We start from the raw sequence: 21,838 nt of genomic DNA, 5'->3' as shown, positions 1-21,838 counted from the left end.
AACAATGAACTTACCGAGCTTACAAAGTCAATATACCATAGGCGACGAAATTCCCTCAGCCAGCGATGCTTCAGAATGTCTCTTCACTTTACTAACAGTGGTAGCACTCTTCTATTGCGCATTTAGACAACCCATAGCTGCACTTCTGAATATTTTGTGGGCACGAAATGTTAGCACAGCAAGACTACACCACAGGTCTTACTTATGTTGCGAGGTTACTGCAGGGAGGTTGACAGACTGTGACCCCATAAAAATGTATGGAATGAAAGTCGGAAAAACATGTTTGATTCCCTCGTCATCGGAATCGGTAAAATACGAAGGTATAACGTGTCTTTACATAAACAGTTTAATGTTTGCTGTACTTTGATATAAAAAACCTTCCGCTATTTCTAATAGTGTTTGAAAGCTATAAGACTGCTTGGCAAGAATGCATCCCCGCTACCACTTATACATCTTCATCCCGACAACTAACGTCCACCAATAATGAATAAACAAACCCTTGTGGAACATAGAGTGCGAAATTAGAGTAAGCAAAGCGACAACCATAAGAACGCGACTGTAGCAGGCCGAATTTGGTAAGTGCTCTCCTACTTGCGGCATGTTAGAGTTATTGAACGCCACGGCCCAACCAGAATGAAACTCAATGCGCAATGTGTATTCTCCGTTGGCTAGCCACAAATTTTGCGGTGTGAACCTAAGCGGCGAACGCGGAGTTAGTACACACAAACGAAGCAGGCATGTTGCTTTGTGCGTTGCAGACTTATTATTGGGATTGCAATTATATAAACACTATCCACTGGATTTTTCCATCGGCATTATTGCTGTTTTTGTCTGTATATGTATACGTATCTCTTCATAAAAAACGCAAAAATAATTAATTAAGACTCCGGCGCACAAAATTGCACGTCCTACCTCTTGCTTCTGAGTGCGAAGCATGAGCCACTCAGCCACCAAGGAGCACTTCCTTGAACGTCGAAAAGGTAAGCTGTTGATATATACCATTAACCATTGGCGACGCCCATCTCGGGGAACTATCGTGATTTCAGCATTATTAGTGAGATGAAGCAATGAGCACGCTTCGCTGATTGCCTCGATGTGCGCGCCCCCATTCAGATTGCGGTCATTCTTTGAAAGGGTGGACGCCGCCTCGCCGCGTGCGTCCGCCATGTTTTGGTTTACGCCACGCTTTTTTAAACGAGTACGCGGCGCCTTCTGCCTTGTCATGCATGTGATTTGTTGCTAGTCCCGCATAATGGCTGCTTGCTGCTTGTCACACAGTGCACGAACAATTATAGAAATGAATGGATGGTGTTTTCCTTACAAAAGGCCCTAAAATCTTTTATGAAATCTTCAAGAGTGACAAATGGCAGCTGATGAATGCCTCTCGTGTGTGCAGCGTTAATATTCCAAGCTTTGTTGCTGTTTCCTATCATCTATCCTTTGCTACGTCATGTACATAGGGGACTACTTCCAAAATGGCGTGTATAGAGTAACACAGTCCGAGATTATACTATTACAAGTTATGGGCTAGGTTCTGAGTTCTAGTTTGTGCGCGTACGTAGAGCGAACTGGTAACCTCAAATGATTTCTTGGCGTTTGAATCATTCTAATAAATTTCGTGTTCTTTTCCAGTTGTGCTTGAAAATAGTACTTTCGCTATCGAGGACTTCTCCTTTGCATTGTTTTATGCGTGAAGGTGTGACAATGAAATTGTAGCATCTACAATTACCTGCAACAATTCACCCCGAGTCGCGTTTTCTTCTGGAAGAACTACATTTGTGAAATTCGGTGTTCTTGTCCACATTGTCTCCATAGTACGTGTTGACTGCATGTATTAACCCAGGATAATTCGCTTGCCGTATGCATCTTCCTTATGGAAGATAGAAGTGGGGTGCGGTACGTGACCCAGAATAAAGGAGAGAACAACACTCGCAACTGCACTTTGATTGAATGTGCGAATGTTCCATAACCTTCTATAAAATTTCAGTTGCGAATGTGCGCTTGTGTTGTTGTTCTCTGCTTCAGTCCGTGTTACATACTGCGCCCCTCTTCTATCTTCCATAATGAACTGCTACCAACTAGCCCAAAAGGCTGTTTTGCTATGTATACATCTTCTCAGTAATATTGTTACGGAGAATAAAGTATACACTGATGAACAAATGTGTACTGGCGAATATACTGGCGAGCTAATGCGTACGACGCTGCTGCAGTCCGAGCACGTTCCCGTTCAGCACTTCGTCGTCGTCATCCTCAGGCATCTACTTAGCCCGTGACATTACCCGCCGGCGGCAGAAGCACCGTCCCGGTGCGATCAATTCTCGGGGCGTGAGAAGTATGGCTTAAGCCGTGAGACGTGCACTATATCGGTCGGGACTGAAGCTGGTACTGACGTGGTATGGAGTGGAGCTATCTCATAGGTCACGCTGGTGACCCTGCGTATGACGCGGTAGGGGCCAACGTAACGGGACATCAGTTTTTCGCTGAGACCAACACGACGTGATGGTAACCACAGCAAGACGAGTGACCCCGGAGAGTACTGTACGTCGCGGTGCCGGTGATCGTAAGCACTCTTTTGGTTAAGCTGCGAGGCACATAAACAATCCCGGGCGACTTGGCGGGCGATGTCAGCTCGGGCCAGGGCATCACGAGCATAAGCAGTCGATGAGGCGGCGTCAGATTGGAGCATGGTGTCCATGGGCAAAGGCGGGTCATAACCGAACAGTAGGTAAAAAGGGGAAAAATCCAGCTGTATCATGACGTGAACTGTTGTATGCGAAGGTAACGAAAGGTAAGTGGATGTCCCAATCTTTGTGATCCTTGGAAACGTACATCGCTAACATATTCGTCAAGGTACGGTTGAGGCGTTCCGTGAGGCCGTTGGTTTGCGGATGGTACGCTGTAGTGAACTTGTGGTGGGTAGAGCAGGATCGCAGGAGCTCGTCGACTACTTTAGATAGAAAACAGCTGCCGCGGTCGGTGATCAACTGACGAGGAGCACCATGACGCAGAATGATGTTATGAAGAAGGAAATCGGCTACATCAGTAGCGCAGCTGGTGGGGAGGGCGCGTGTAACGGCATACCGCGTTGCGTAGTCGGTAGCAATAGCAATCCACTTATTACCGGTGGCCGACACGGGAAAGGGTCCTAGAAGATCGAGGCCGACTCGGAAAAATGGCTCATCTGGTACTTCAATCGGCTGGAGGGTACCAGCAGGTCTCAGAGCAGGTGTCTTGCAGCGCTGGCAGAGGTCGCATGCCGCAATGTACTGTCGCACAGAACGGTAGAGGCCAGGCCAAAAGAATCGGCGGCGAATGCGGTCATACGTGCGTGACACCCCTAGGTGTCCAGCGGAGGGGGCATCATGCAGCTGGGGCAAAACGTCTGAGCGAAGATGCACAGGAACAACGAGTAAAAGCTCAGCACCATCAGGGCGGGTGTTGTAGCGGTGCAAGATGTCGTTGTGAAGAACGAACAGTTGTAAGGAGTGGTCAGGGTGGGGAGAGTGCAGACCATTGATAATAGCACGCAAAGAGGGGTCGCGGCGTTGTTCAGCAGCTATGTCGGTGAAGTCGGTAATTGAAAGAACGAGGGCCTCTTGCTCATCTTCCCTCGTGTCAGGGGGAACGACTGGGTAACGGGACAAGCAGTCGGCATCCTTGTGAAGTTGTCCGGATTTATAGGATACGGAAAAAGTGTACTCTTGTAAGCGCAGCGCCCAGCGACCAAGGCGTCCCGTAGGGTCCTTGAGTGAGGAGAGCCAGCAAAGCGCATGGTGGTCCGTAATAACTGAGAATGGTCGGCCATACAGGTACGGTCGGAATTTCGCAATGGCCCAGACGAGAGCTAAGCACTCGCGTTCTGTGATGGAATAATTTTGTTCCGAGCGCGACAACAGACGGCTTGCATACGCGATGACGCGGTGCATTCCTTGTTGCCGCTGCGCGAACACTGCGCCTATGCCGTGGCCACTGGCGTCAGTACGAAGCTCCGTAGCAGCAGATGGGTCGAAGTGTGCTAGGACTGGTGGATTGGTGAGAATGTCGACGAGCGACGAGAAGGCGTTTGCTTGCTGTTGGCCCCAGGTGAATGCGACATCCGTTTTGAGGAGGCAGGTTAGAGGACGGGCTACTTCAGCGAACTTCTCGACAAAACGACGGAAATAGGAGCACAGTCCCAGAAAACTTCGGACGTCCTTGACTGAGCGGGGTGTGGGGAAGTCGCGAACTGCTCGGACTTTCGCAGGGTCTGGTTGAACGCCCGCAGCGTTAACAAGATGGCCGAGTACGCAAATTTGGCGTTGCCCAAAGCGGCATTTGGACGAGTTAAGTTGCAAGTTGGCACGTCGAAAAACCCCGCACCTCCACCAATGATGTTACGGAGAATAAAGTATACACTGATGAACAAATGTGTACTGGCGAATATACTGGCGAGCTAATGCGTACGACGCTGCTGCAGTCCGAGCACGTTCCCGTTCAGCACTTCGTCGTCGTCATCCTCAGGCATCTACTTAGCCCGTGACAATATATACACACTTTCTCAGTATTATGCACTAACATACACCAATTCCTTTTGAACTTTATGCTCAGAGATACATGCAACTGCGTTCAGGCATGTGCAGTACTTAGAATTTGACTGTAGTGAAAAACGGAGAGATCTTTATTAGATGTTTTTTTTATTGGATACCACGGCTCGAGAAAAGAGAAGGCGGTGGGACAGCCAATGCAGTCAACCTACAGACTTTTCCCATATTGTTTCGCGCACCCGTGTGTAGTTTATAAATCGATTAAAAATGACCTACTGCGGCATTAAGACCATACGGTCGCCAGTCTGCAGCTGTACATAACCTAACTTGCATATGAATAGTTAACTTAAAAGCTAAGTAAGGTAACTTAAAACAAGTCCTAATGTTATTGGTTCACGTGAAGCTGATAAAGTAGTCAGCAGTTATAAAATGATAACCTGTCTGAGTAAGGCCACAGTTTTGAATGGCACGGAAATGTCGTGCTCCGATATATTCCATTGTAGTTTATTACCATTCCATGTCTAGTCTTATGGTCCAATCTGAGGGTGATTTTTTATATTTTAGGGGCAAAGCTCCTTCTGGTCTAAAATCTGCGGGTGATTCCTTCACATTTTATGGGCGAAGCTCCTTGTGGCCTAGGGCTGTCTCGCGTTTCTCTTGCGTAGCCAGCACGCATATCCGCAGATATACAGACAGAAGGATGGACAGATGGACAGAGAGAAACACAGATGGATAGACACACGGACAGGCAGCCAAAGGCGTGGACAGACAGACGGACGCATGAAGGACGGACACACAAACAGATGGATGCATGCACGAATGGACGGACGCACGCATAGACGGAAGGACGAACCCACGTATGAACGCTTCTTCGCCCTGTTCATAGTCATGCACACCGTCTATATGCTGTGATTATGTTTCGCTAATCCATTTGCTTCACTAGATGTGTCGCACGCTCATATTAAGAAAGACAAGGGTATTTACAGTGCGCGTCTAAGTACTGTGTGTTGAACTCCTACATTTTGAGCTCGATAACATCAGATGTATATATAAAAGCATATTTTGTGCTTGAATGCAAGTGATTTATGGCACAGCTTTTCGTTTCCACAGTCCAGGGAATTATATTTTTTCATTACTAGTGAACGTCTTCGACCGATGCCTGCCTGGCTGGTTGAAATTTTATACTTATAGCATAAACTCTTGAGCCACGTTATAGACAAAAAATAAAAGTTAAGGACTGCGAACTGACCCGACGTTTCGGTCTTGTACCGTAACATATGCGAAATTGTAATATGCAGCGTTTGCTAGGTTGTTGGACGCTCACTCGGGCGCGCACTGATCTCGCGACAGGGAGGATCACGCCTTGGGCTTTCACTGAAACAATTCTGTTGTAGTCACCGGATTCCAGTGGCTAGCCAAAAGGTTGGTGGTGTTCAATTTTTCACTCCCCGAAATTTTTCGTTCGAGCCCCGTCCCCTCGATCAGTTGTCCACCTTTTTTTGGTCACTTCGCAATCACATCATTTAGAAACTAAGTGGTGTTACTATCACAATATGATTCCTGGGTGCTTTTACCGTGAATAATGTCTGCACACGGGAAAACGTGCCACGGTGTCTGTCAAGGCTATGGCACTCTGTGAGATTTTGGGCAGGAATTTCAGTCGCGAGCTTTGTCAGTTTTCTCGGTGACGGAATTAATGCTGCAGGTGTAGTCATACATGTACCCGCCGAAGCAGATCTCGCCAGAATTGATCACGACGATAATTTTCACTAGGCGGAGATTCCTTTTAGTGGCCAAAGCGAGACAGGTCCAAGGTCTGGAAGTCCAACGTCAAGCGTATTACAGTGTGACTATTTGTACGTGTGTTGAAAATACTCAATCCATAGAATAACAATTCTCTTGTGATGCCAATGTGAATGAACCTTCGCAAGTTCTGCTAACATCTAAGCTCTTGACACACAAAACGCACGCGAGAGAGACTATATGTGGCTGATACATCGAACTTCACATGTATGCAAGTGTACAATATATCGATACATCTCTTTACTATGCCCTGAAGACTAAAGGCATTCCGAAGTGTCTAATTACGAAAGTGCAACAGGCAAACGTGCCGGGCACTCATAATCTTAGAGACACCTGCCAACATACTCATCATGTAACTTAGGCTCACATAAAAAGATAGTGGTCATAAATCTGACTGATTTATTAGATTGATTGGAGTTTAACGTCCCAAAACCACCATGTGAATATGGGAGACGCTTTAGGAAAGGAGTCTGGATATTTTAACCATCGGTGGTTCTTTAACATGCACCCAAATCTGAGCACACGGGACTACAACATTTTCGCCTCCATTTAAAATGCAACTGCCGCAGCCAGGATTTAATCCCACGACTTGGTGGTCAGAAACCTAGAGAAGCGTAATGAAAAAAAAGCAGTGTGGGCAGATGTAGTGAGCACAAGTTCTGTTGTTCAGCAGTACAGCAAACAGGGCTAGAATAAGGAACATGGATTTAAAAACAAAGTAATAAAAAGGTTGTCACTGAATCTAGGACTAAGAAAAAAGCAAAATGTGTTTGACTAACAAGTGAAAATACTTCTTATTGACGTTTCGGCCGTAGGCCCAGCTTTTGTTTGAAATGTCAATAAAAATATATTTTCACAAGTGAGTGACACACCTTTTTCCTCTTCTACACACACACACACACACACACACACACACACACACACACATATATATATATATATATATATATATATATATATATATATATATATATATATATATATATATACATACATATATACAATACATATATATGTATATATATATATATATATATATATATATATATATATATATATATATATATATATATATATATATATATATATATACATACATATATACAATACAATATATATATATATATATATATATATATATATATATATATATATATATATATATATATATATATATTGTGAGGAACCGGTTTATTCAGCCAGGCACGAGTTAAAATCACGCTGGTGATGATCTTTTTAGATGAAGAAGATGTACAGGTGATGAAGATATCAAAGAGAATAAAGAGTCATTCGGTTGTCGCGCTCACACTAATTCCCCCGCGCGGTGAAAGCGGCCGCCTGGTCGCTTAACAGTATTATGAAATGCGTCGCGCATAAGGCTTTAAACGAGGTACGTACACTATCTCTGTTCCTCGGCAACGATGATCAGGATTAGCGCTAAGAGGAGAAACGCGGTAATTGACAGGAGATGTCTGTTCGACCACCGTGTACGGCCCAATGAAGCAACTGATGAATTAGTCACATAGGCCGGGGACGCGTAGTGGGGTCCATAGAAGAACTTCGTCACCAGGGGAAAAACTCACAGCACGGCGAGATGAGTCGTAGCGAGATTTTCGAGTGTCTTGAGAGAGGCCGGTGTTGACACGGGCCTGGTGTCAACACCGGCCCGTGTGTCACGGGCAATGTGCGAGACGAGATAGGAATTCTTCAGAGAAAGGAGCCGTCGAGGGTGCAGGGGCCGAAAGGAAAGAGACATCCAGAGCGAAACTCGGCGAGCGACCGTGGATGAGAAAAAATGGAGAAAAGCCGGTAGTGCGTTGAGCAGCCGTATTATAGGCGAATGTCACAAAGGGTAGAATTGCATCCCAGTTCGTGTGGTTGGGGTGAATGTACATGGCGATCATGTCCGATAGGGTCCGATGAAACCGTTCAGTCAATCCGTTGGTCTGCGGGTGGTAGCTAGAAGTGGTCTTGTGAACAGTGTTCGAGGCACGCAAAACTTGCTCGACAATGGAAGATAGGAAGACTTTGCCACGATCACTGAGGAGAATGCGTGGAGCTTCATGACGCAAAAACATGTGGCGAAGAAAGAAATCGGCGATCTCAGTGGCAGTCCCAGATGGTATAGAAGCTGTTTCTGCGTAGCGGGTAAGGTGGTCGACGGCCGTGACAATCCAGCGATTCCCATTGGATGATATAGGAAAAGGGCCATACAAGTCGATTCCAACGACTTCAAAAGGCAAGGCGGGACAAGGAAGAAGTTGCATTAAGCCAGCCGGAGCAGTTGTCGGTCGTTTTCGCCGTTGGCAATGAACACAGGAGGCGACGTACTTAGCGACGGCTGAAGAGAGGCTAGGCCAAAAACAACGACTTCGTATTTTGTCGTTCTGAGACATGCCGTTGTTAACGCGCTTGCACAGTGCAAGGACATCCTCAATATAAGAGGTGTAAGATTCACCCTGCAGCTGCGTGCATTCGGCGACTTTCTTTTTGCTGCTTCAGTGCGAACTGCAGGGGCACTAAATACCTGACGAATTTGCTGATCGAAAGTGTCCCAGTCGGGAAGATCCGGGTGGTGGTTCCACAACGAAGTTTTCGCAACATCGGACAAGTAAAATGGGACGCTGCGCAACTTCTGTGGATTGTCCCACCTGTTCAAATCGCTGACGAGGTCGTAGTTCTTGATCCAGTCTTCGACATCATCGCCTCGGAGACCGGAAAACACAGGTGGATCACGCAGGCGAGTGTTGTTGGGCAGAGCGGGTGGCGGTGGCTGCAGTAGGACGGCGACGTTGGATGGGCCAGGGTTTTCTTGGGACGCCATAGCAGGGGGTTGTATGCGACGACCCGAGCGGAGCTCCAGCGAGAACGGGCGAGAGGACTTGAGAGAACGAAAAGCACAGTCCACCACTTGTGAGGAACTGGTTTATTCAGCCAGGCTCGAGCTGAAATCACGCTGGTGATGATCTTTTCAGATGAAGAAGATGTACAGGTGATGATGATATCAAAGAGAATAAAGAGTCATTCGCTTGTCGCGCTCACAATATATATATATATATATATATATATATATATATATATATATATATATATATATATATATATGTATTAGAAATAAAGGAGCACACTTACGAAAATTTGGTAGTTGTTTACGTTTCGGCCGTTTCGGCCTTCGTCAGCATCCTGACGAAGGCGGTGCCACGGCCGAAACGTAGAGTAAACAACTATCAAATTTTCGTAAGTGTGCTCCTTCATTCCTGATTATATTTGCACCGGACCTACAGAATTTCTTTTTTGAAACATATATATATATATATATATACATATATATATATATATATATATATATATATATATATATATATATATATATATATATATATATATATATATATATATATATATATATATGTAGGTGGATATATATATATGTAGGTGGATTTTTTTACAGGGTGAAGATTAAGTTCGGCAGTCGTGGTCAAAAAATGGAGTCCTCAGGCCGCACCAGACAACGTCCTCTTCCTCTTCTACCTGCCCGGCACATACTACAGCCCGGCTCATACCGTAGCAATCCCCGGTTCACAGACGAAGCTCGCTGGGCGAGCTTAAGTCACTGGAGTGATGAAACGTCTTGAGGCGAGCCACGTGCACCAACTGCGTTCGATTTGACCGACGAGAAGGTGTCCTCAGGCGTGCCACAACGTACGTCAAGTCCGTCAAGCGATCTACAATGACGTAGGGGCCTGTGTACTGCGGTAGAAACTTCTGACATAAACCAAGTTTTCGTTGGGGGGTCCACAAGCACACGAATTCACCTTTGCAGAATGGAATGGCATTATGGCGTTGATTGAACCGTTGCTTGGAGCGATCTTGTGATGCCAATGTGTGCAAGCGAGCAGTTTGGCGGCTTCTTCAGCCCAGCACAATGTTTCGGCCATGGACTCATCGGTATGGAGCTTAAAAGGGAGGATTGTATCAAGGGAGCTGCGTGGTGATCGAGCGTAGAGCAGGTAGAAGGGCGTGAAGTCTGTGGTCTCGTGCTTCGCTATATTGTGTGGGCAAGTAATAAATGGTAAGATCTCATCCTAGTTTTTGTGATTGGATCCGACGTACATAGCATGTTAGTAAGAGTTTGATTGGTACGTTCTACAAGACCATTCGTTGGGGATGGTATAGCATCGAATGTCTGAACTGTGAAGTGCACAGACGAAGCAATTTTTCCACAGCGTCCGCGATGAATTGGCGACCACGGTCACTGATGATTACTTGAGGTGGACCATGGCGAAAACAACGGAGGGTACCAAAAAGGCAGCGACGCCATCAGCTGTGGAAGAAGGTAACGCAGCGGTTTTGGCCTATCTGGTAAGGTGGTCGACGCACACTATTATCCAGCAGTTGTTGTTCGAAGATCGTGGAAACGGGCCCAATAGGTCGATGCCCACTTGCTCGAAAGGCATAGTCGGCAGTTCTACGGAGTGGAGAAGGCCGTGCGGTGCACGGGTAGGTCGTTTGTGATGCTGGCAGTTCTCGCAGCTCAAGACGTATTGTTTCATAAAATCTCACATTCGAGGCCAGTAAAAATGCTACTGCACTCGATGCAGGGTGCGAATGAACCCAAGGTGTCCTGACGTTGGGTCATCGTGCATGGTACAGAGAACGTCGCATTGAAGACTTAGAGGTACAACCAGTAAATAATGTGCGCCGGTTGCTGAGTAATTCGTTTTGCACAACAGTCCATCACGAATGCGAAAGCGACCACCGCCTTTGAGATTACGAGCGTCAACGAACAAAGGATCTAAAGATAAATCATTCAGTTGTTCTCGTTTGAAGATATTGGCGTCAGGAAACGTGTGAGAGACCGCAGGAAAATCGATGTAGAGGGTATCTGCATTGTCCTCCGTCGTGGTCATAGGTAGGCGAGAAAGGATATCAGCATCCGAATGACGTCGTCCACTTCTGTACGAAATGATGAAGTCAAACTCTTGAAGGCGTAAGCCCATCGAGAAAGGCGGCCAGAAGGGTCTCGGAGGGTAACAAGCCAACATAATGAATGATGGTCTGTCACAATCGTGAATGGACGACCGTAGAGGTAACATCGAAAAATCTGAATGGCGAATACAGCCGCTAAACATTCTTGCTCTGTCACCGTATAATTATTTTCCCTTGCTTAGCAATCGACTCGTATAAGCAACAACATGCTCTGCATTGTTATGGCGCTGAACAAGCACACCTTCGATTCCAATTCCACTTGCGTCGCTGTGCACTTCTGTAGGAGCCGAAGGATTGAAATGACGAAGATTAGGTTTAGATGTCAGTAGAGGTTTCAGTTCAGAAAATGCGGCGTCACAATCAGGTGTCCATTCGAATGGGCTGTCTCTTCGCAACAAGCTCGTCAGTGGGTGTACTATGTCCGTGAATTGGGGCACAAAGCGGCGAAAGTAGGAACATAGGCCCAAGAAGCTGCGAAGTTCCTTCATTGTCTGGGGTGGTTTGAATGTGCCGACTGCTTCGATTTTGCGGAGATCTGGCCTGACACCATCTTCGTGAACTAGGTGACCGAGGACTAAAGCTTGCCGTTCACCAAACCAGCACTTCTTAGAGTTCAAAATCAAGCCAGCCTTTCCAACACTGTCTAAAACAAGGCTTAAACGGACGTTGTGCTCTTCGAAGGTACGCCCAAAAATGACAACGTCATCCAGGTAGCATAAGCACACCTCCCATTTCAGAGTTCATAAACCTTTCAAAAGTGGTGGGGGTGTTCGAAAGCCCAAACGGCATCACATTGAATTGGCACAGTCCATCAGGCGTCACGAATGCGATCTTCCCGTCGTCTGAAGGGTGGGTAGGTATCTGCCAATATCCTGATTGTAGGTCTATTGAAGAAAAGTACGAAGCTGAGCGTAAGCAGTCAATAACATCGTCCATCCTAGGCAGTGGATATACATCCTTATTGGTCACGGTGTTGAGTCTTCTGTAATCAACGCAGAACCGTCGGAAATCATCTTTCTTCTTAACCAAGATGACCGGTGTTGCCCACGGGCTACACGACCCTGCTTCAGCATTTCCTGAACCTGGTCGGCAATAAATTTTCGTTCTGATGACGACACTCGGTAAGGCATTTGTCGGATCGGGTGGGCAGTGCTGGTGTCAATCCTATGGTGAACGCATGAACATGGTAAAGGTAGTGGCTTCTCTTGGCAAAAGTGAAACACAGAAGCATGTTGCCTCAACAGATTGTGTAACGTCTGCTGCTCGTGTGACCGCAAAGGGGCGCTAATAATGCCTAGGATCTGCGACTCGTATGAGCAACTGGGCTTGCCAGAGACTGTATCTTTCTCGCTTTCATCGTTGTTAACGACCGCTATCGAACCTTCAGTGCAATTATCGAAGACGCCAAGCTTCATTCCTCGAGAGAGCACAACCGGCATTGGCGAACAGTTCAGTGCCCACAGAAAGGTTGCTCCTTCATCAACAGATACCAAACAACTAGGAACGAGTGTGCCTTTCTTAGCACATTGAACGATGGCAGGTTCAATGATGCCGTCAAAAGATGTGGAAGATTCTGGGGCAAACACCGCAACTGACCTCATTGACCATGGCGGCACTGTCAGCTCATTGGAAACAATCAGAGGGTCCTTCATGGCGAGCGACGCCTCATCGACGAGGGCAGGAACAATGTCACCGCTGACGGAAAGTTCACCGCTTCCACAGTCGACGAAAACGCCACATCCTTGGTGAAAGTCAAGACCGAGAATCACATCGTGGGTACAACGTTGCAGCACAAGAAACTCTGTTGGAAACCTCTTTCCGGCCAATAAGGCATTGACAACACAAACTCCGACAGGATGCAGTACTTCACCACCAACACCACGAAACCTTGTTGATTCGCCCCAAGAAAACATAACTTTCCGGCCAATGTGACTTTTGAAAGAAAGACTCATAAGTGATATCGTGGCACCAGTGTCCACTAAAGCACTTGTACAAAAGCCATCTATTTCCACAAGTATCTTGTTCTTGGACATTATAACTGGTGGAGGCATCTGAGGCGAATCCTGTTGTGCGACCTCATCTCCATCGGTTGCGCTGGCTATAGTTTTCCAGCGGCGGCGGTTATGGCAGGCGTCGTCCTGGCGAAGGGGAACGATGCAGTCGGCCAGATGTAGGCGTCAAACTACGGTGAGAAGCGGGAGAACTGCCACGGTGATTTCCCCGCCATAAGGTACTCCTGGAGTTGGCGGGCCAATGACCGTGTTGTGACCAGGGCCCGCTGGCGGAAACTCTGATGGGGAATGGCATCGTGATGTCAGCTCTCTCTGTCGACGACAGAACAGAGCTATATGCCCGGCGATACCGCAACGGTAACACACAGGGGCTTGGTGGTATGCATTGTACTCTTATAAGGCATTGCGCTGACATGGTGTTGTACAGGTACATCTTCGTTCGGGTCGTAATGAGTGTTGGCTGGCTGATGGGGGTAACTGAAGCGGTATTCGTACCTCGGCAGCGGGTAGTTATTGCGCTGTGACCTCAATGGTGAGGGTGGCTTGAGTTGCAGTCATCGATGCCTGCTGCGGCAATCGACAGGGGAAGGCGAAAGAAAGGCGGTGCGGGTGTAGCTTCGTACGGCGTGGGGCGAGCGTGTCGAGTGAGCTCTTCTCAAACGATCTGGCGTATTGTCGACGCGAGATCAAGCGGCGTGTATTTTTCAACACTTGCCCCAGTGGTTACGTTCGGTAGGTGACCGAACTTGGGGGTGATGCGTCACATCTTCTGTGTTTCGAATGTGCGACAGTGGCTTATGACGTCGGTTACCGTAGCAAGGTTGTCTTTGCTGATGAGGAACTGATACACGTCCTCGGCAGTGCCCTTCAACAGGTGGCCAACTTTGTCTTCCTCTGACATAGAAGGGTTGACAATCTTGCAGAGCTTCAAGATTGCCTCGACATAGGTCGTGCACGTCTCTCCTGGGATCTGAGCTCTCTGCAGTAACGTTTGTTCCGCTTGCTTTCTCTTAGCTACGGAGTCTCCGAAGCACGCTCTTATTTCAGCAACGAAGCGATCCCATGACGTGAGGACATCTTCGTGGTTCTCGTACCACACGAGTGCTGTGTCTGTTAAGAAAAATACTACATTGGTCAGCTGGGTCGCCGCGTCCGACTGGTAGGTAGTATTTGCTCACCCGTTTGTAGTGTGTGAGCCAGGCATCCACGTCCTCGCCAGATTCACCACCGAATGTGCGAGGCGCTATCAGATCCTGACGCAACCAGGGACCAGCCGCACGCGAGCCTGGTACTAGCGGTGCTGCTGGGACTGGTAAAAGGTCTGCAGCTGCGGGAATCCGGTTTCCTCCTTCGTCGTGAGACATCTCAGCAGCCAGTGGTAACGGGGGTAGTCCAGCAAGGCAGTGGCTTCGTCGTAGATCAGGCGCTTAAAGCGTCGTGTTGCTTTGTTCATTACCCAGGACCTCCACCACAAAACTGTTACGGTTGAATTAAAGGATAGGTGGATTTATTTACAGGGTGAGGATGAAATTCGGCAGTCGCGGTAAAACAATCGAGTCCTCAGGCCGCACCAGACAATGTCCTCTTTCTCTTCTACCTACCCTGCACATACCACAGCAATATGTATATATTGTATGGTCGCCCATTCGATGTCGTCACCGACCATCATGCACTATGCTGGCTTTCAGCATTGAAGGAAGGATCCCTCAGGCCGTCTCGCCCGTTGGGCTCTTCGCTTACAAGACTACGACATCCGCGTGCTGTACCGCAACGGACGCCAGCATGCTGACGCCGACGCCCTCTCGCGCTCCCCTCTGCCTGAAGGTGATCTGCTCTGCTCAGTATCCTCGGCTGCTGTTTCTGTCATTGATCTTGACATCATCGCTACCGAACAGCGAAAGGATAATTGGATCGGCCCGCTCATCGACACGCTCTCTCATCCATCCGCAACGCCATCCACGCGTACCTTGCGTCGTCAAGTTCGCCATTTCGCCATCCGTGACGGCCTTCTACACCGACGCAATTACGACGCCGACGGCCGGCAGTGGTTACTCGTGATACCCCACAGTCTGCGGTCAGAGATATGTGAATCCTTTCATTCTGATCCGCAATGCGCGCACTCTGGGGTATTCGAAACCTACCATCGCATTCGACAACGCTACTTCTGGCGTGGGATGTACCGCTATTTGCAGCAGTTCGTTCGCTCTTGCCTCACTTGCCAACGCCGTAAACCGTCAGCCCACATGTCGCACGCCGGTCTGCAACCATTACCTTGCCCTGACCGTCCCTTTGGGCGGGTAGGTATTGATTTGTATGGACCACTTCCTCTGACGTTGGCTGGTAACCGCTGGGCCATCGTTGTCGTTGAATTTTTAACGCGATACGCCGGAACCGCCGCTCTCCCTGCGGCTACTGCGCGCGATGTTGCGTCCTTCCTGCTGCATCAATTTATACTGCGCCACGGACCACCCCAAGAGCTTCTCAGCAATCGAGGCCGTGTCTTCTTGTCGGAAGTTGTCGAAGCCATTCTGACGGAGTGCCATTCTGTCCACCGCAAAACTACTGCTTACCACCCACAGACGAATGGCCTCACCGAACGCTTTAACCGCACCCTCGGCGACATGCTTTCTATGTACGTCGCTGCCAACCACACTAGTTGGGATAATATACTGCCCTTCGTCACCTACGCCTACAACACCGCCCCTCAGAGCACGACTGGTTTTTCACCTTTCTACTTGCTGTACGGAAGGCACCCGTCGCACACCATGGACACGATACTCCCGTACACGCCGGATCCATCTGAGTGTACACCTATTTCCGAGACAGCCAGGCTTGCTGAAGAGTGTCGCGAGCTTGCCAAGACTTTTACGACGCAAGAGCAAGATCGGCAGAAGAGTATTCGTGATGGCTCCACCACTTCCGAGCCCACGTTCCTTCCTGGTGCGCTTGTATGGCTCTCGATCCCAACCTCTGCAGCTGGCCTCTCTTCCAAACTACGTCCCAAATACGAAGGCCCCTACCATGTCATCGAGCGCACCTCACCCGTCAACTATGTGATCGAACCCGTTGAACAATCTTCGGACATGCGCCGCCGTGGGCGCGACATCGTCAACGTGCAGCGCCTGAAGGCTCATTATGACCCGCTCATAGTAACAAGCTGTTAGGTCGCCAGGCAGCTCCCTCTTCGACCCCGGGGTAATTGTAGCGAAGCCTCCGAACTCGGAAATGGGTCGAACTCTTGTGTACCTTCTAGTGGGGCTACCCAACAAGGACGCCGCTCGCGCTTAGAGCCCGTGCTTGGCTGTGAGTGTCGCCATTGTATATTCTCGCTCGTTGCCGGCTAATAAACGCCTTAACGATATATATATATATATATATATATATATATATATATATATATATATATATATATATATATATATATATATATATATATATATATATATATATATATATAGAAGAATAACTTCGGTTGCCGCAAGGTTATAACTATGAAAGTAGATGCGCTTTCACATAACAACTGTTTATTCTGCCGACGTTTCGACGGCAACCCCGTATTTTTCAAGGCATAATGCCTTGAAAAAGACGGGGTTCTCGTCGAAATGTCGGCAATCTACTTATATATATATATATATATATATATATATATATATATATATATATATATATATATATATATATATATATATATGGCACGAACTTCACGTGCGTAGTCTTGAAGAATATGCCCTTGCAGGTATGGCTCCGATGGGGCTGTGCTTGTCGCTGACATCATCGATACTCACACAAAAACAACATTGATAAACTAGAACTCGTTCAAAGGATTGGCATCAGGTTTGTTCATAATTGCTATCGCTGGCAAGGATCTGTAACTTCAATCTTGGCAGAATCAGAGCTGGATACATTGCAAAAGAGACGTCAGCGTGAACGGCTCAAGTTTTTGTACTCCCTTTATCATGATAAGCTGGCAATAGACAAGAGTAATTTTATCGACCGGGTTGGTAAGCGCTCGACGCGATCACACCACACGAAAAAGATAAAGGATTTTAGCTGTAAAACAGACACATTCAAAAACTCTTTTTTTCCGAGAACAACGCGTGAATGGAATCGACTTCCATCCAATGTTATTGATGGTAATACACTAAATTATTTTGCTAAAGCATTGTCAGATTATCTGTAATTTTTTCGGTATCTTTGTCGTCACTCCACTTTCCTAGTATCGCGACATCTGCAACTGATATGTGATTGTGAAACAATAATGTCGTTCTGATGTTTTTTTTGTTGTTGTTGTTGAGTGTGTCATTTTGTAACTCTGCTTTGTTTTAGCGGTGCACCTCAGTGGTGTTACTAATTACAGTGTCCTCTTGTACAATCCAGATTTCTCCTGCTCTTTCCAGTCATATCTTGTATATCATTAATTGTTTCTATCAGTGTAGGTCTGGCTTGGTACCAAACAAGTTGTTGATAGTACCTGCTGTCACTTTGTTGATTGCGTAATTGTATATTTTTATTTTTATTTTGTTCCCGCTCATTGTTGCGGTTGCTTTGTGGACGTATTTGCGTATGTTGTCGCATTCTTTTATGTGGTCTGCCCACTCCTGCCAAAGGCCTTTTTCAATGGCTGGCAGTAAATCTGAAAATAAATAAATAAATAAATACTTAATTTTGCCAAAGGGGAATTGAAACATTAGAAAAAAGTTCTCGATCAGGTCACACAGGAGCTAACTAAGGTCACCTTTTAACACTGCAGAAAGACTCTAAACGCACAGACGGAGCAGGAGTGGTATATTTATTTATGCGAAATACCTTACAGGCCCATTCAAGGGCATTGAGTAAGGGGGCATCAGTAACAAACTAGATAACAATAAAAAAGATATGCTGATGAATATATATATATATATATATATATATATATATATATATATATATATATATATATATATGTATATATATATATATATAAGGGGAACAAGTGTACACTTAAGGCTCGTTTTTCGTGTTTTACACAATATTAATGAGATCTAACAGACAATAATGCCAAGGAAGGTATAGGGAAAGTTATTAGCCCAATTGTATTGTAAATGAGAAGGAAGAAAAGGGTGTGAAAAGATAACTTGCTGTGGGAAGTATTCCACGGCGAGTTAACTCGTCGTGGGCAGGATATATATATATATATATATATATATATATATATATATATATATATATATATATATATATATATATATATATATGTGTGTGTGTGTGTGTGTGTGTGTGTGGTGTGTGTGTGTGTATTATGAAGTCTTGGTAGTCTGGGTTGCGACAGCGTTTAATTGAGGAAAGACCTCGCAAAACGAACGGGCAGAGCCAGTACACAGACGATGACGATGATGATGAACCAGAGTGGCAATGAGGACAAAGAGACAAGCGGATGATGGTGATTGTGATCATGCAGGGATGAGGACGATGCAAGTAACAAATGCCCACACTAATTCCCCCCACTTGGTAGCGGACACCCTGGCCGCCGTAAGTCAAAGTGACGGGGAACGTCGCGTGAAAGGTTTCATGCGATAAACGTGGACTATCCCTGTGCTGCGGTAGCGGCGGTCTGTTGGGGCGACGAGTGGTGTCACACGATAATTAACCGGCGAAGTCTGTTCTAAAACAATCTATGGCCCGATGAAGCGTGGTTGGAATTTGTCACAGAGACCAGGAGTGCGAATAGGTGTCAAAAGCAGCACCTCGTCACCAGGTTGGAAAGACACAACGCGGTGGGATTCGTCATAGGTGATCTTCCGCTTGTGCTGTCTCGCTTCAGTATTGATGCGAGCCTGATGGCGAGACTGAGCCAGGCGGGAAATGTATTCTTCGCTAGAAGACTGACACGAATTCCCATGGCTGCTAAAGAAGGAGACGTCGAGAAAGGTAGTCGGGGTGCGTCCGTACACGAGATAAAACGGTGAGTAGCAAGTTGTTCGCTGAACAGCGGTGTTGTAAGCGAACGTCAGGAATGGTAAAAGAGTATCCCAGTTTTTGTGGTCGGGTTGGACATAAACGGCTATCATGTCTGCAAGGGTTTGGTGAAATCTTTCTGTGAGACCATTTGTCTGAGGGTGGTAGCTTGAAGCTGTCTTGTGAGTAGTTCCAGAAGCGCGCAGTACTTCATTTACCATTTGTGACAGGAACACTTTGCCGTGATCACTAAGCAGTACACGAGGAGCCCCATGACGCAGTATTATTGCGTGAAGAATAAAGTCTGCAACTTCGACAGCTGAGCCTGTAATAACAGAGGAAGTCTCAGCGTATCGTGTCAGGTGGTCCACGGCGGTCACTATCCATCGTTTGCCAGCAGATGTGACGGGGAGAGGCCCGTAAAGGTCAACACCTACAACCTCGAAAGGCATTGACGGGCACGGAAGTGGCTGTAGAGGTCCAGCAGGTGCAGACGTGGGGAGTTTACGACGCTGGAGTGGGTAGCAGGAACCGACGTACCGCGCTACACCAGAAGAAAGGCCAGGCCCGTAATAACGACATCGAATGCGGTCAAGAGTTTTTTTTTAAAACCAAGATGACCAGCAGTCAAGTCGTCGTGGAAGGCTTCGAGCACCTGAAGTCGAAGAGAGCGTGGCAGTACAGGAACCCAGCGCTGACCGTCAGGGTGGTAGACGTGGCGGTAGAGAACCCCATTGTCCAGCTTAAAGTGCAGGAGTTGACGACGGAGTCGCGCGTTTGGTGGATGAGAAACTCCCGAAAGGTTGTCCATCATGCGTCTGCAGTATGAATCGGACCGCTGGTGGAAGATAAATGTTGCCTGGTCGTCCGAAAAGGGTTGCGTTATTGATGCGAGCGTATGAACTTCGGTAGATGTGGCGTTTGAGTTCTCACCAACGCTGAAATGGGTAGTTGGAAGCGCGCAACGAGATAAAGCATCGGCGTCTCGATGTTTTCTGCCTGACTTGTAAGTTATGTCAAAGTCGTACTCCTGCAAGCGTAGTATCCACCGACCCAAGCGTCCGGACAAGTTTTTCAGTGCAGAATGCCAGCATAAGGCATGGTGGTCCGTAACGATTGTGAAGTGACGGCCGTGGAGATAGGGACGGCACTTCTGGACCGACCAAACCACAGCCAGACACTCTTGCTCAGTTATAGTGTAGTTATTTTCAGCAGGGGTGAGTACGCGACTGGCATATGCAACAACTTTCTCTAGGGAAGACTTGTCGCGTTGTAGAAGAACGGCTCCTATACCAAGGCCGCTAGCGTCGGTATGAAGGATAGTCGGTGCGGCTTCGTCAAAGTGGCAGAGCAGAGGTTCAGACGTGAGTGACCGCTTCAACAGCTCGAATGCCGTTTCACATTCTTGAGACCACAGAAAGGGGACGTTCGAAGCGAGTAGTTGGTGTAATGAAGCAGCAATAGAAGCGAAGTTCTGGATAAACCGGCGAAAATAGGAGGCGAGGCCAAGGAAACTGTGAAGCTCCTTTGGTTTTTCGGGACGCGGAAAGTGAAGGACTCCCGAAATCTTGTCAGGGTCGGGCCGGATGCCATCTTTGCTAACGACATGTCCTAAGACCTTGATAGATTTGCTAGCTAAAGAGCATTTCTTAGTGTTTATTTGAAGCCCGGCGCCGGCAAGGCACGTCAGAACTTGATCCAGTCGTTCTAGGTGCTCAGGAAACGTTGACGAAAAGATAATAATGTCGTCCAGGTAGCGCAGGCAACTTTTCCATTTCAGTCCACGCAGCACGGTATCTATCATGCGCTCAAAAGTCGCGGGTGCGTTGCAGAGACCGAAAGGCATCACGTTGAATTCATATAGCCCGTCGGGGGTTGCAAACGCCGTTTTATGCTTATCGCTTTCATGCATGGGAATCTGCTAGTACCCAGAACGCAAGTCGATGCTTGAAAAGAATTCCGCGCCTTGTAAGGAATCAAGGGCGTCGTCAATGCGTGGCATAGGGTACACGTCCTTGCGTGTGATCTTACTGAGCGCCCGGTAGTCCACGCAAAAACGCACAGAGCCATCCTTTTTGCGGACCAAAACAATGGGAGACGACCAAGGGCTCGATGAAGGACGGATGACTTCCCGTTTAAGCAAGTCCGCAACGTTTTCTTCTATAATTTTTCTTTCAGTTAGAGACACGCAGTAGGGTCGGCGGTGTACGATAGATGTCCCAACAGTTTGAATTCGATGTGCTGTAGTATTAGTGCGGCCCAGCTTAGACGAGCAAATGTCGAAAGAATTTGCATGTTTTTGTAACAATGCGAGCAGCTGCTCCCTCTGTGAATATGTCAATTCGCTGCTGATTGCGGTGGTAAAGGCGGAGGAAGAAACATGCTCACCGAGGCAAGGTTCTTTGGATGCGATGGCCTGAAGTGGCGTGACAAATACAGGCTCGAAGTCAGCAACATGGGCCACAGTAGTGCCCTGCGGCAGTAAGATCTTCTCCGGTGTAGAGTTGACAGTGGTGACAAGTGCCGAGCCATTGCAAAAACGAACGACACCGGACGGAGAACTATACCTTTGCGAAC

At 47.3% G+C, this 21,838-nt stretch overlaps 1 protein-coding gene across 1 annotated transcript in view; it reads left to right on the top strand.

Annotated features, from left to right (window-relative positions):
• LOC142765152 (uncharacterized) overlaps positions 1-21,838 on the top strand; it is a 274,054-nt gene that overhangs the window by 207,482 nt on the left and 44,734 nt on the right. The gene's annotated exons all lie outside the window — the stretch shown is intronic.

Source organism: Rhipicephalus microplus, chromosome 6 (genome assembly GCF_043290135.1).
Source record: "Rhipicephalus microplus isolate Deutch F79 chromosome 6, USDA_Rmic, whole genome shotgun sequence".
In the NCBI taxonomy this organism is placed as follows: Eukaryota; Metazoa; Arthropoda; class Arachnida; order Ixodida; family Ixodidae; genus Rhipicephalus; species Rhipicephalus microplus.
The sequence above is the reverse complement of the archived record's forward strand: the minus strand, read 5'-3'. Positions and strand labels throughout refer to the sequence as shown.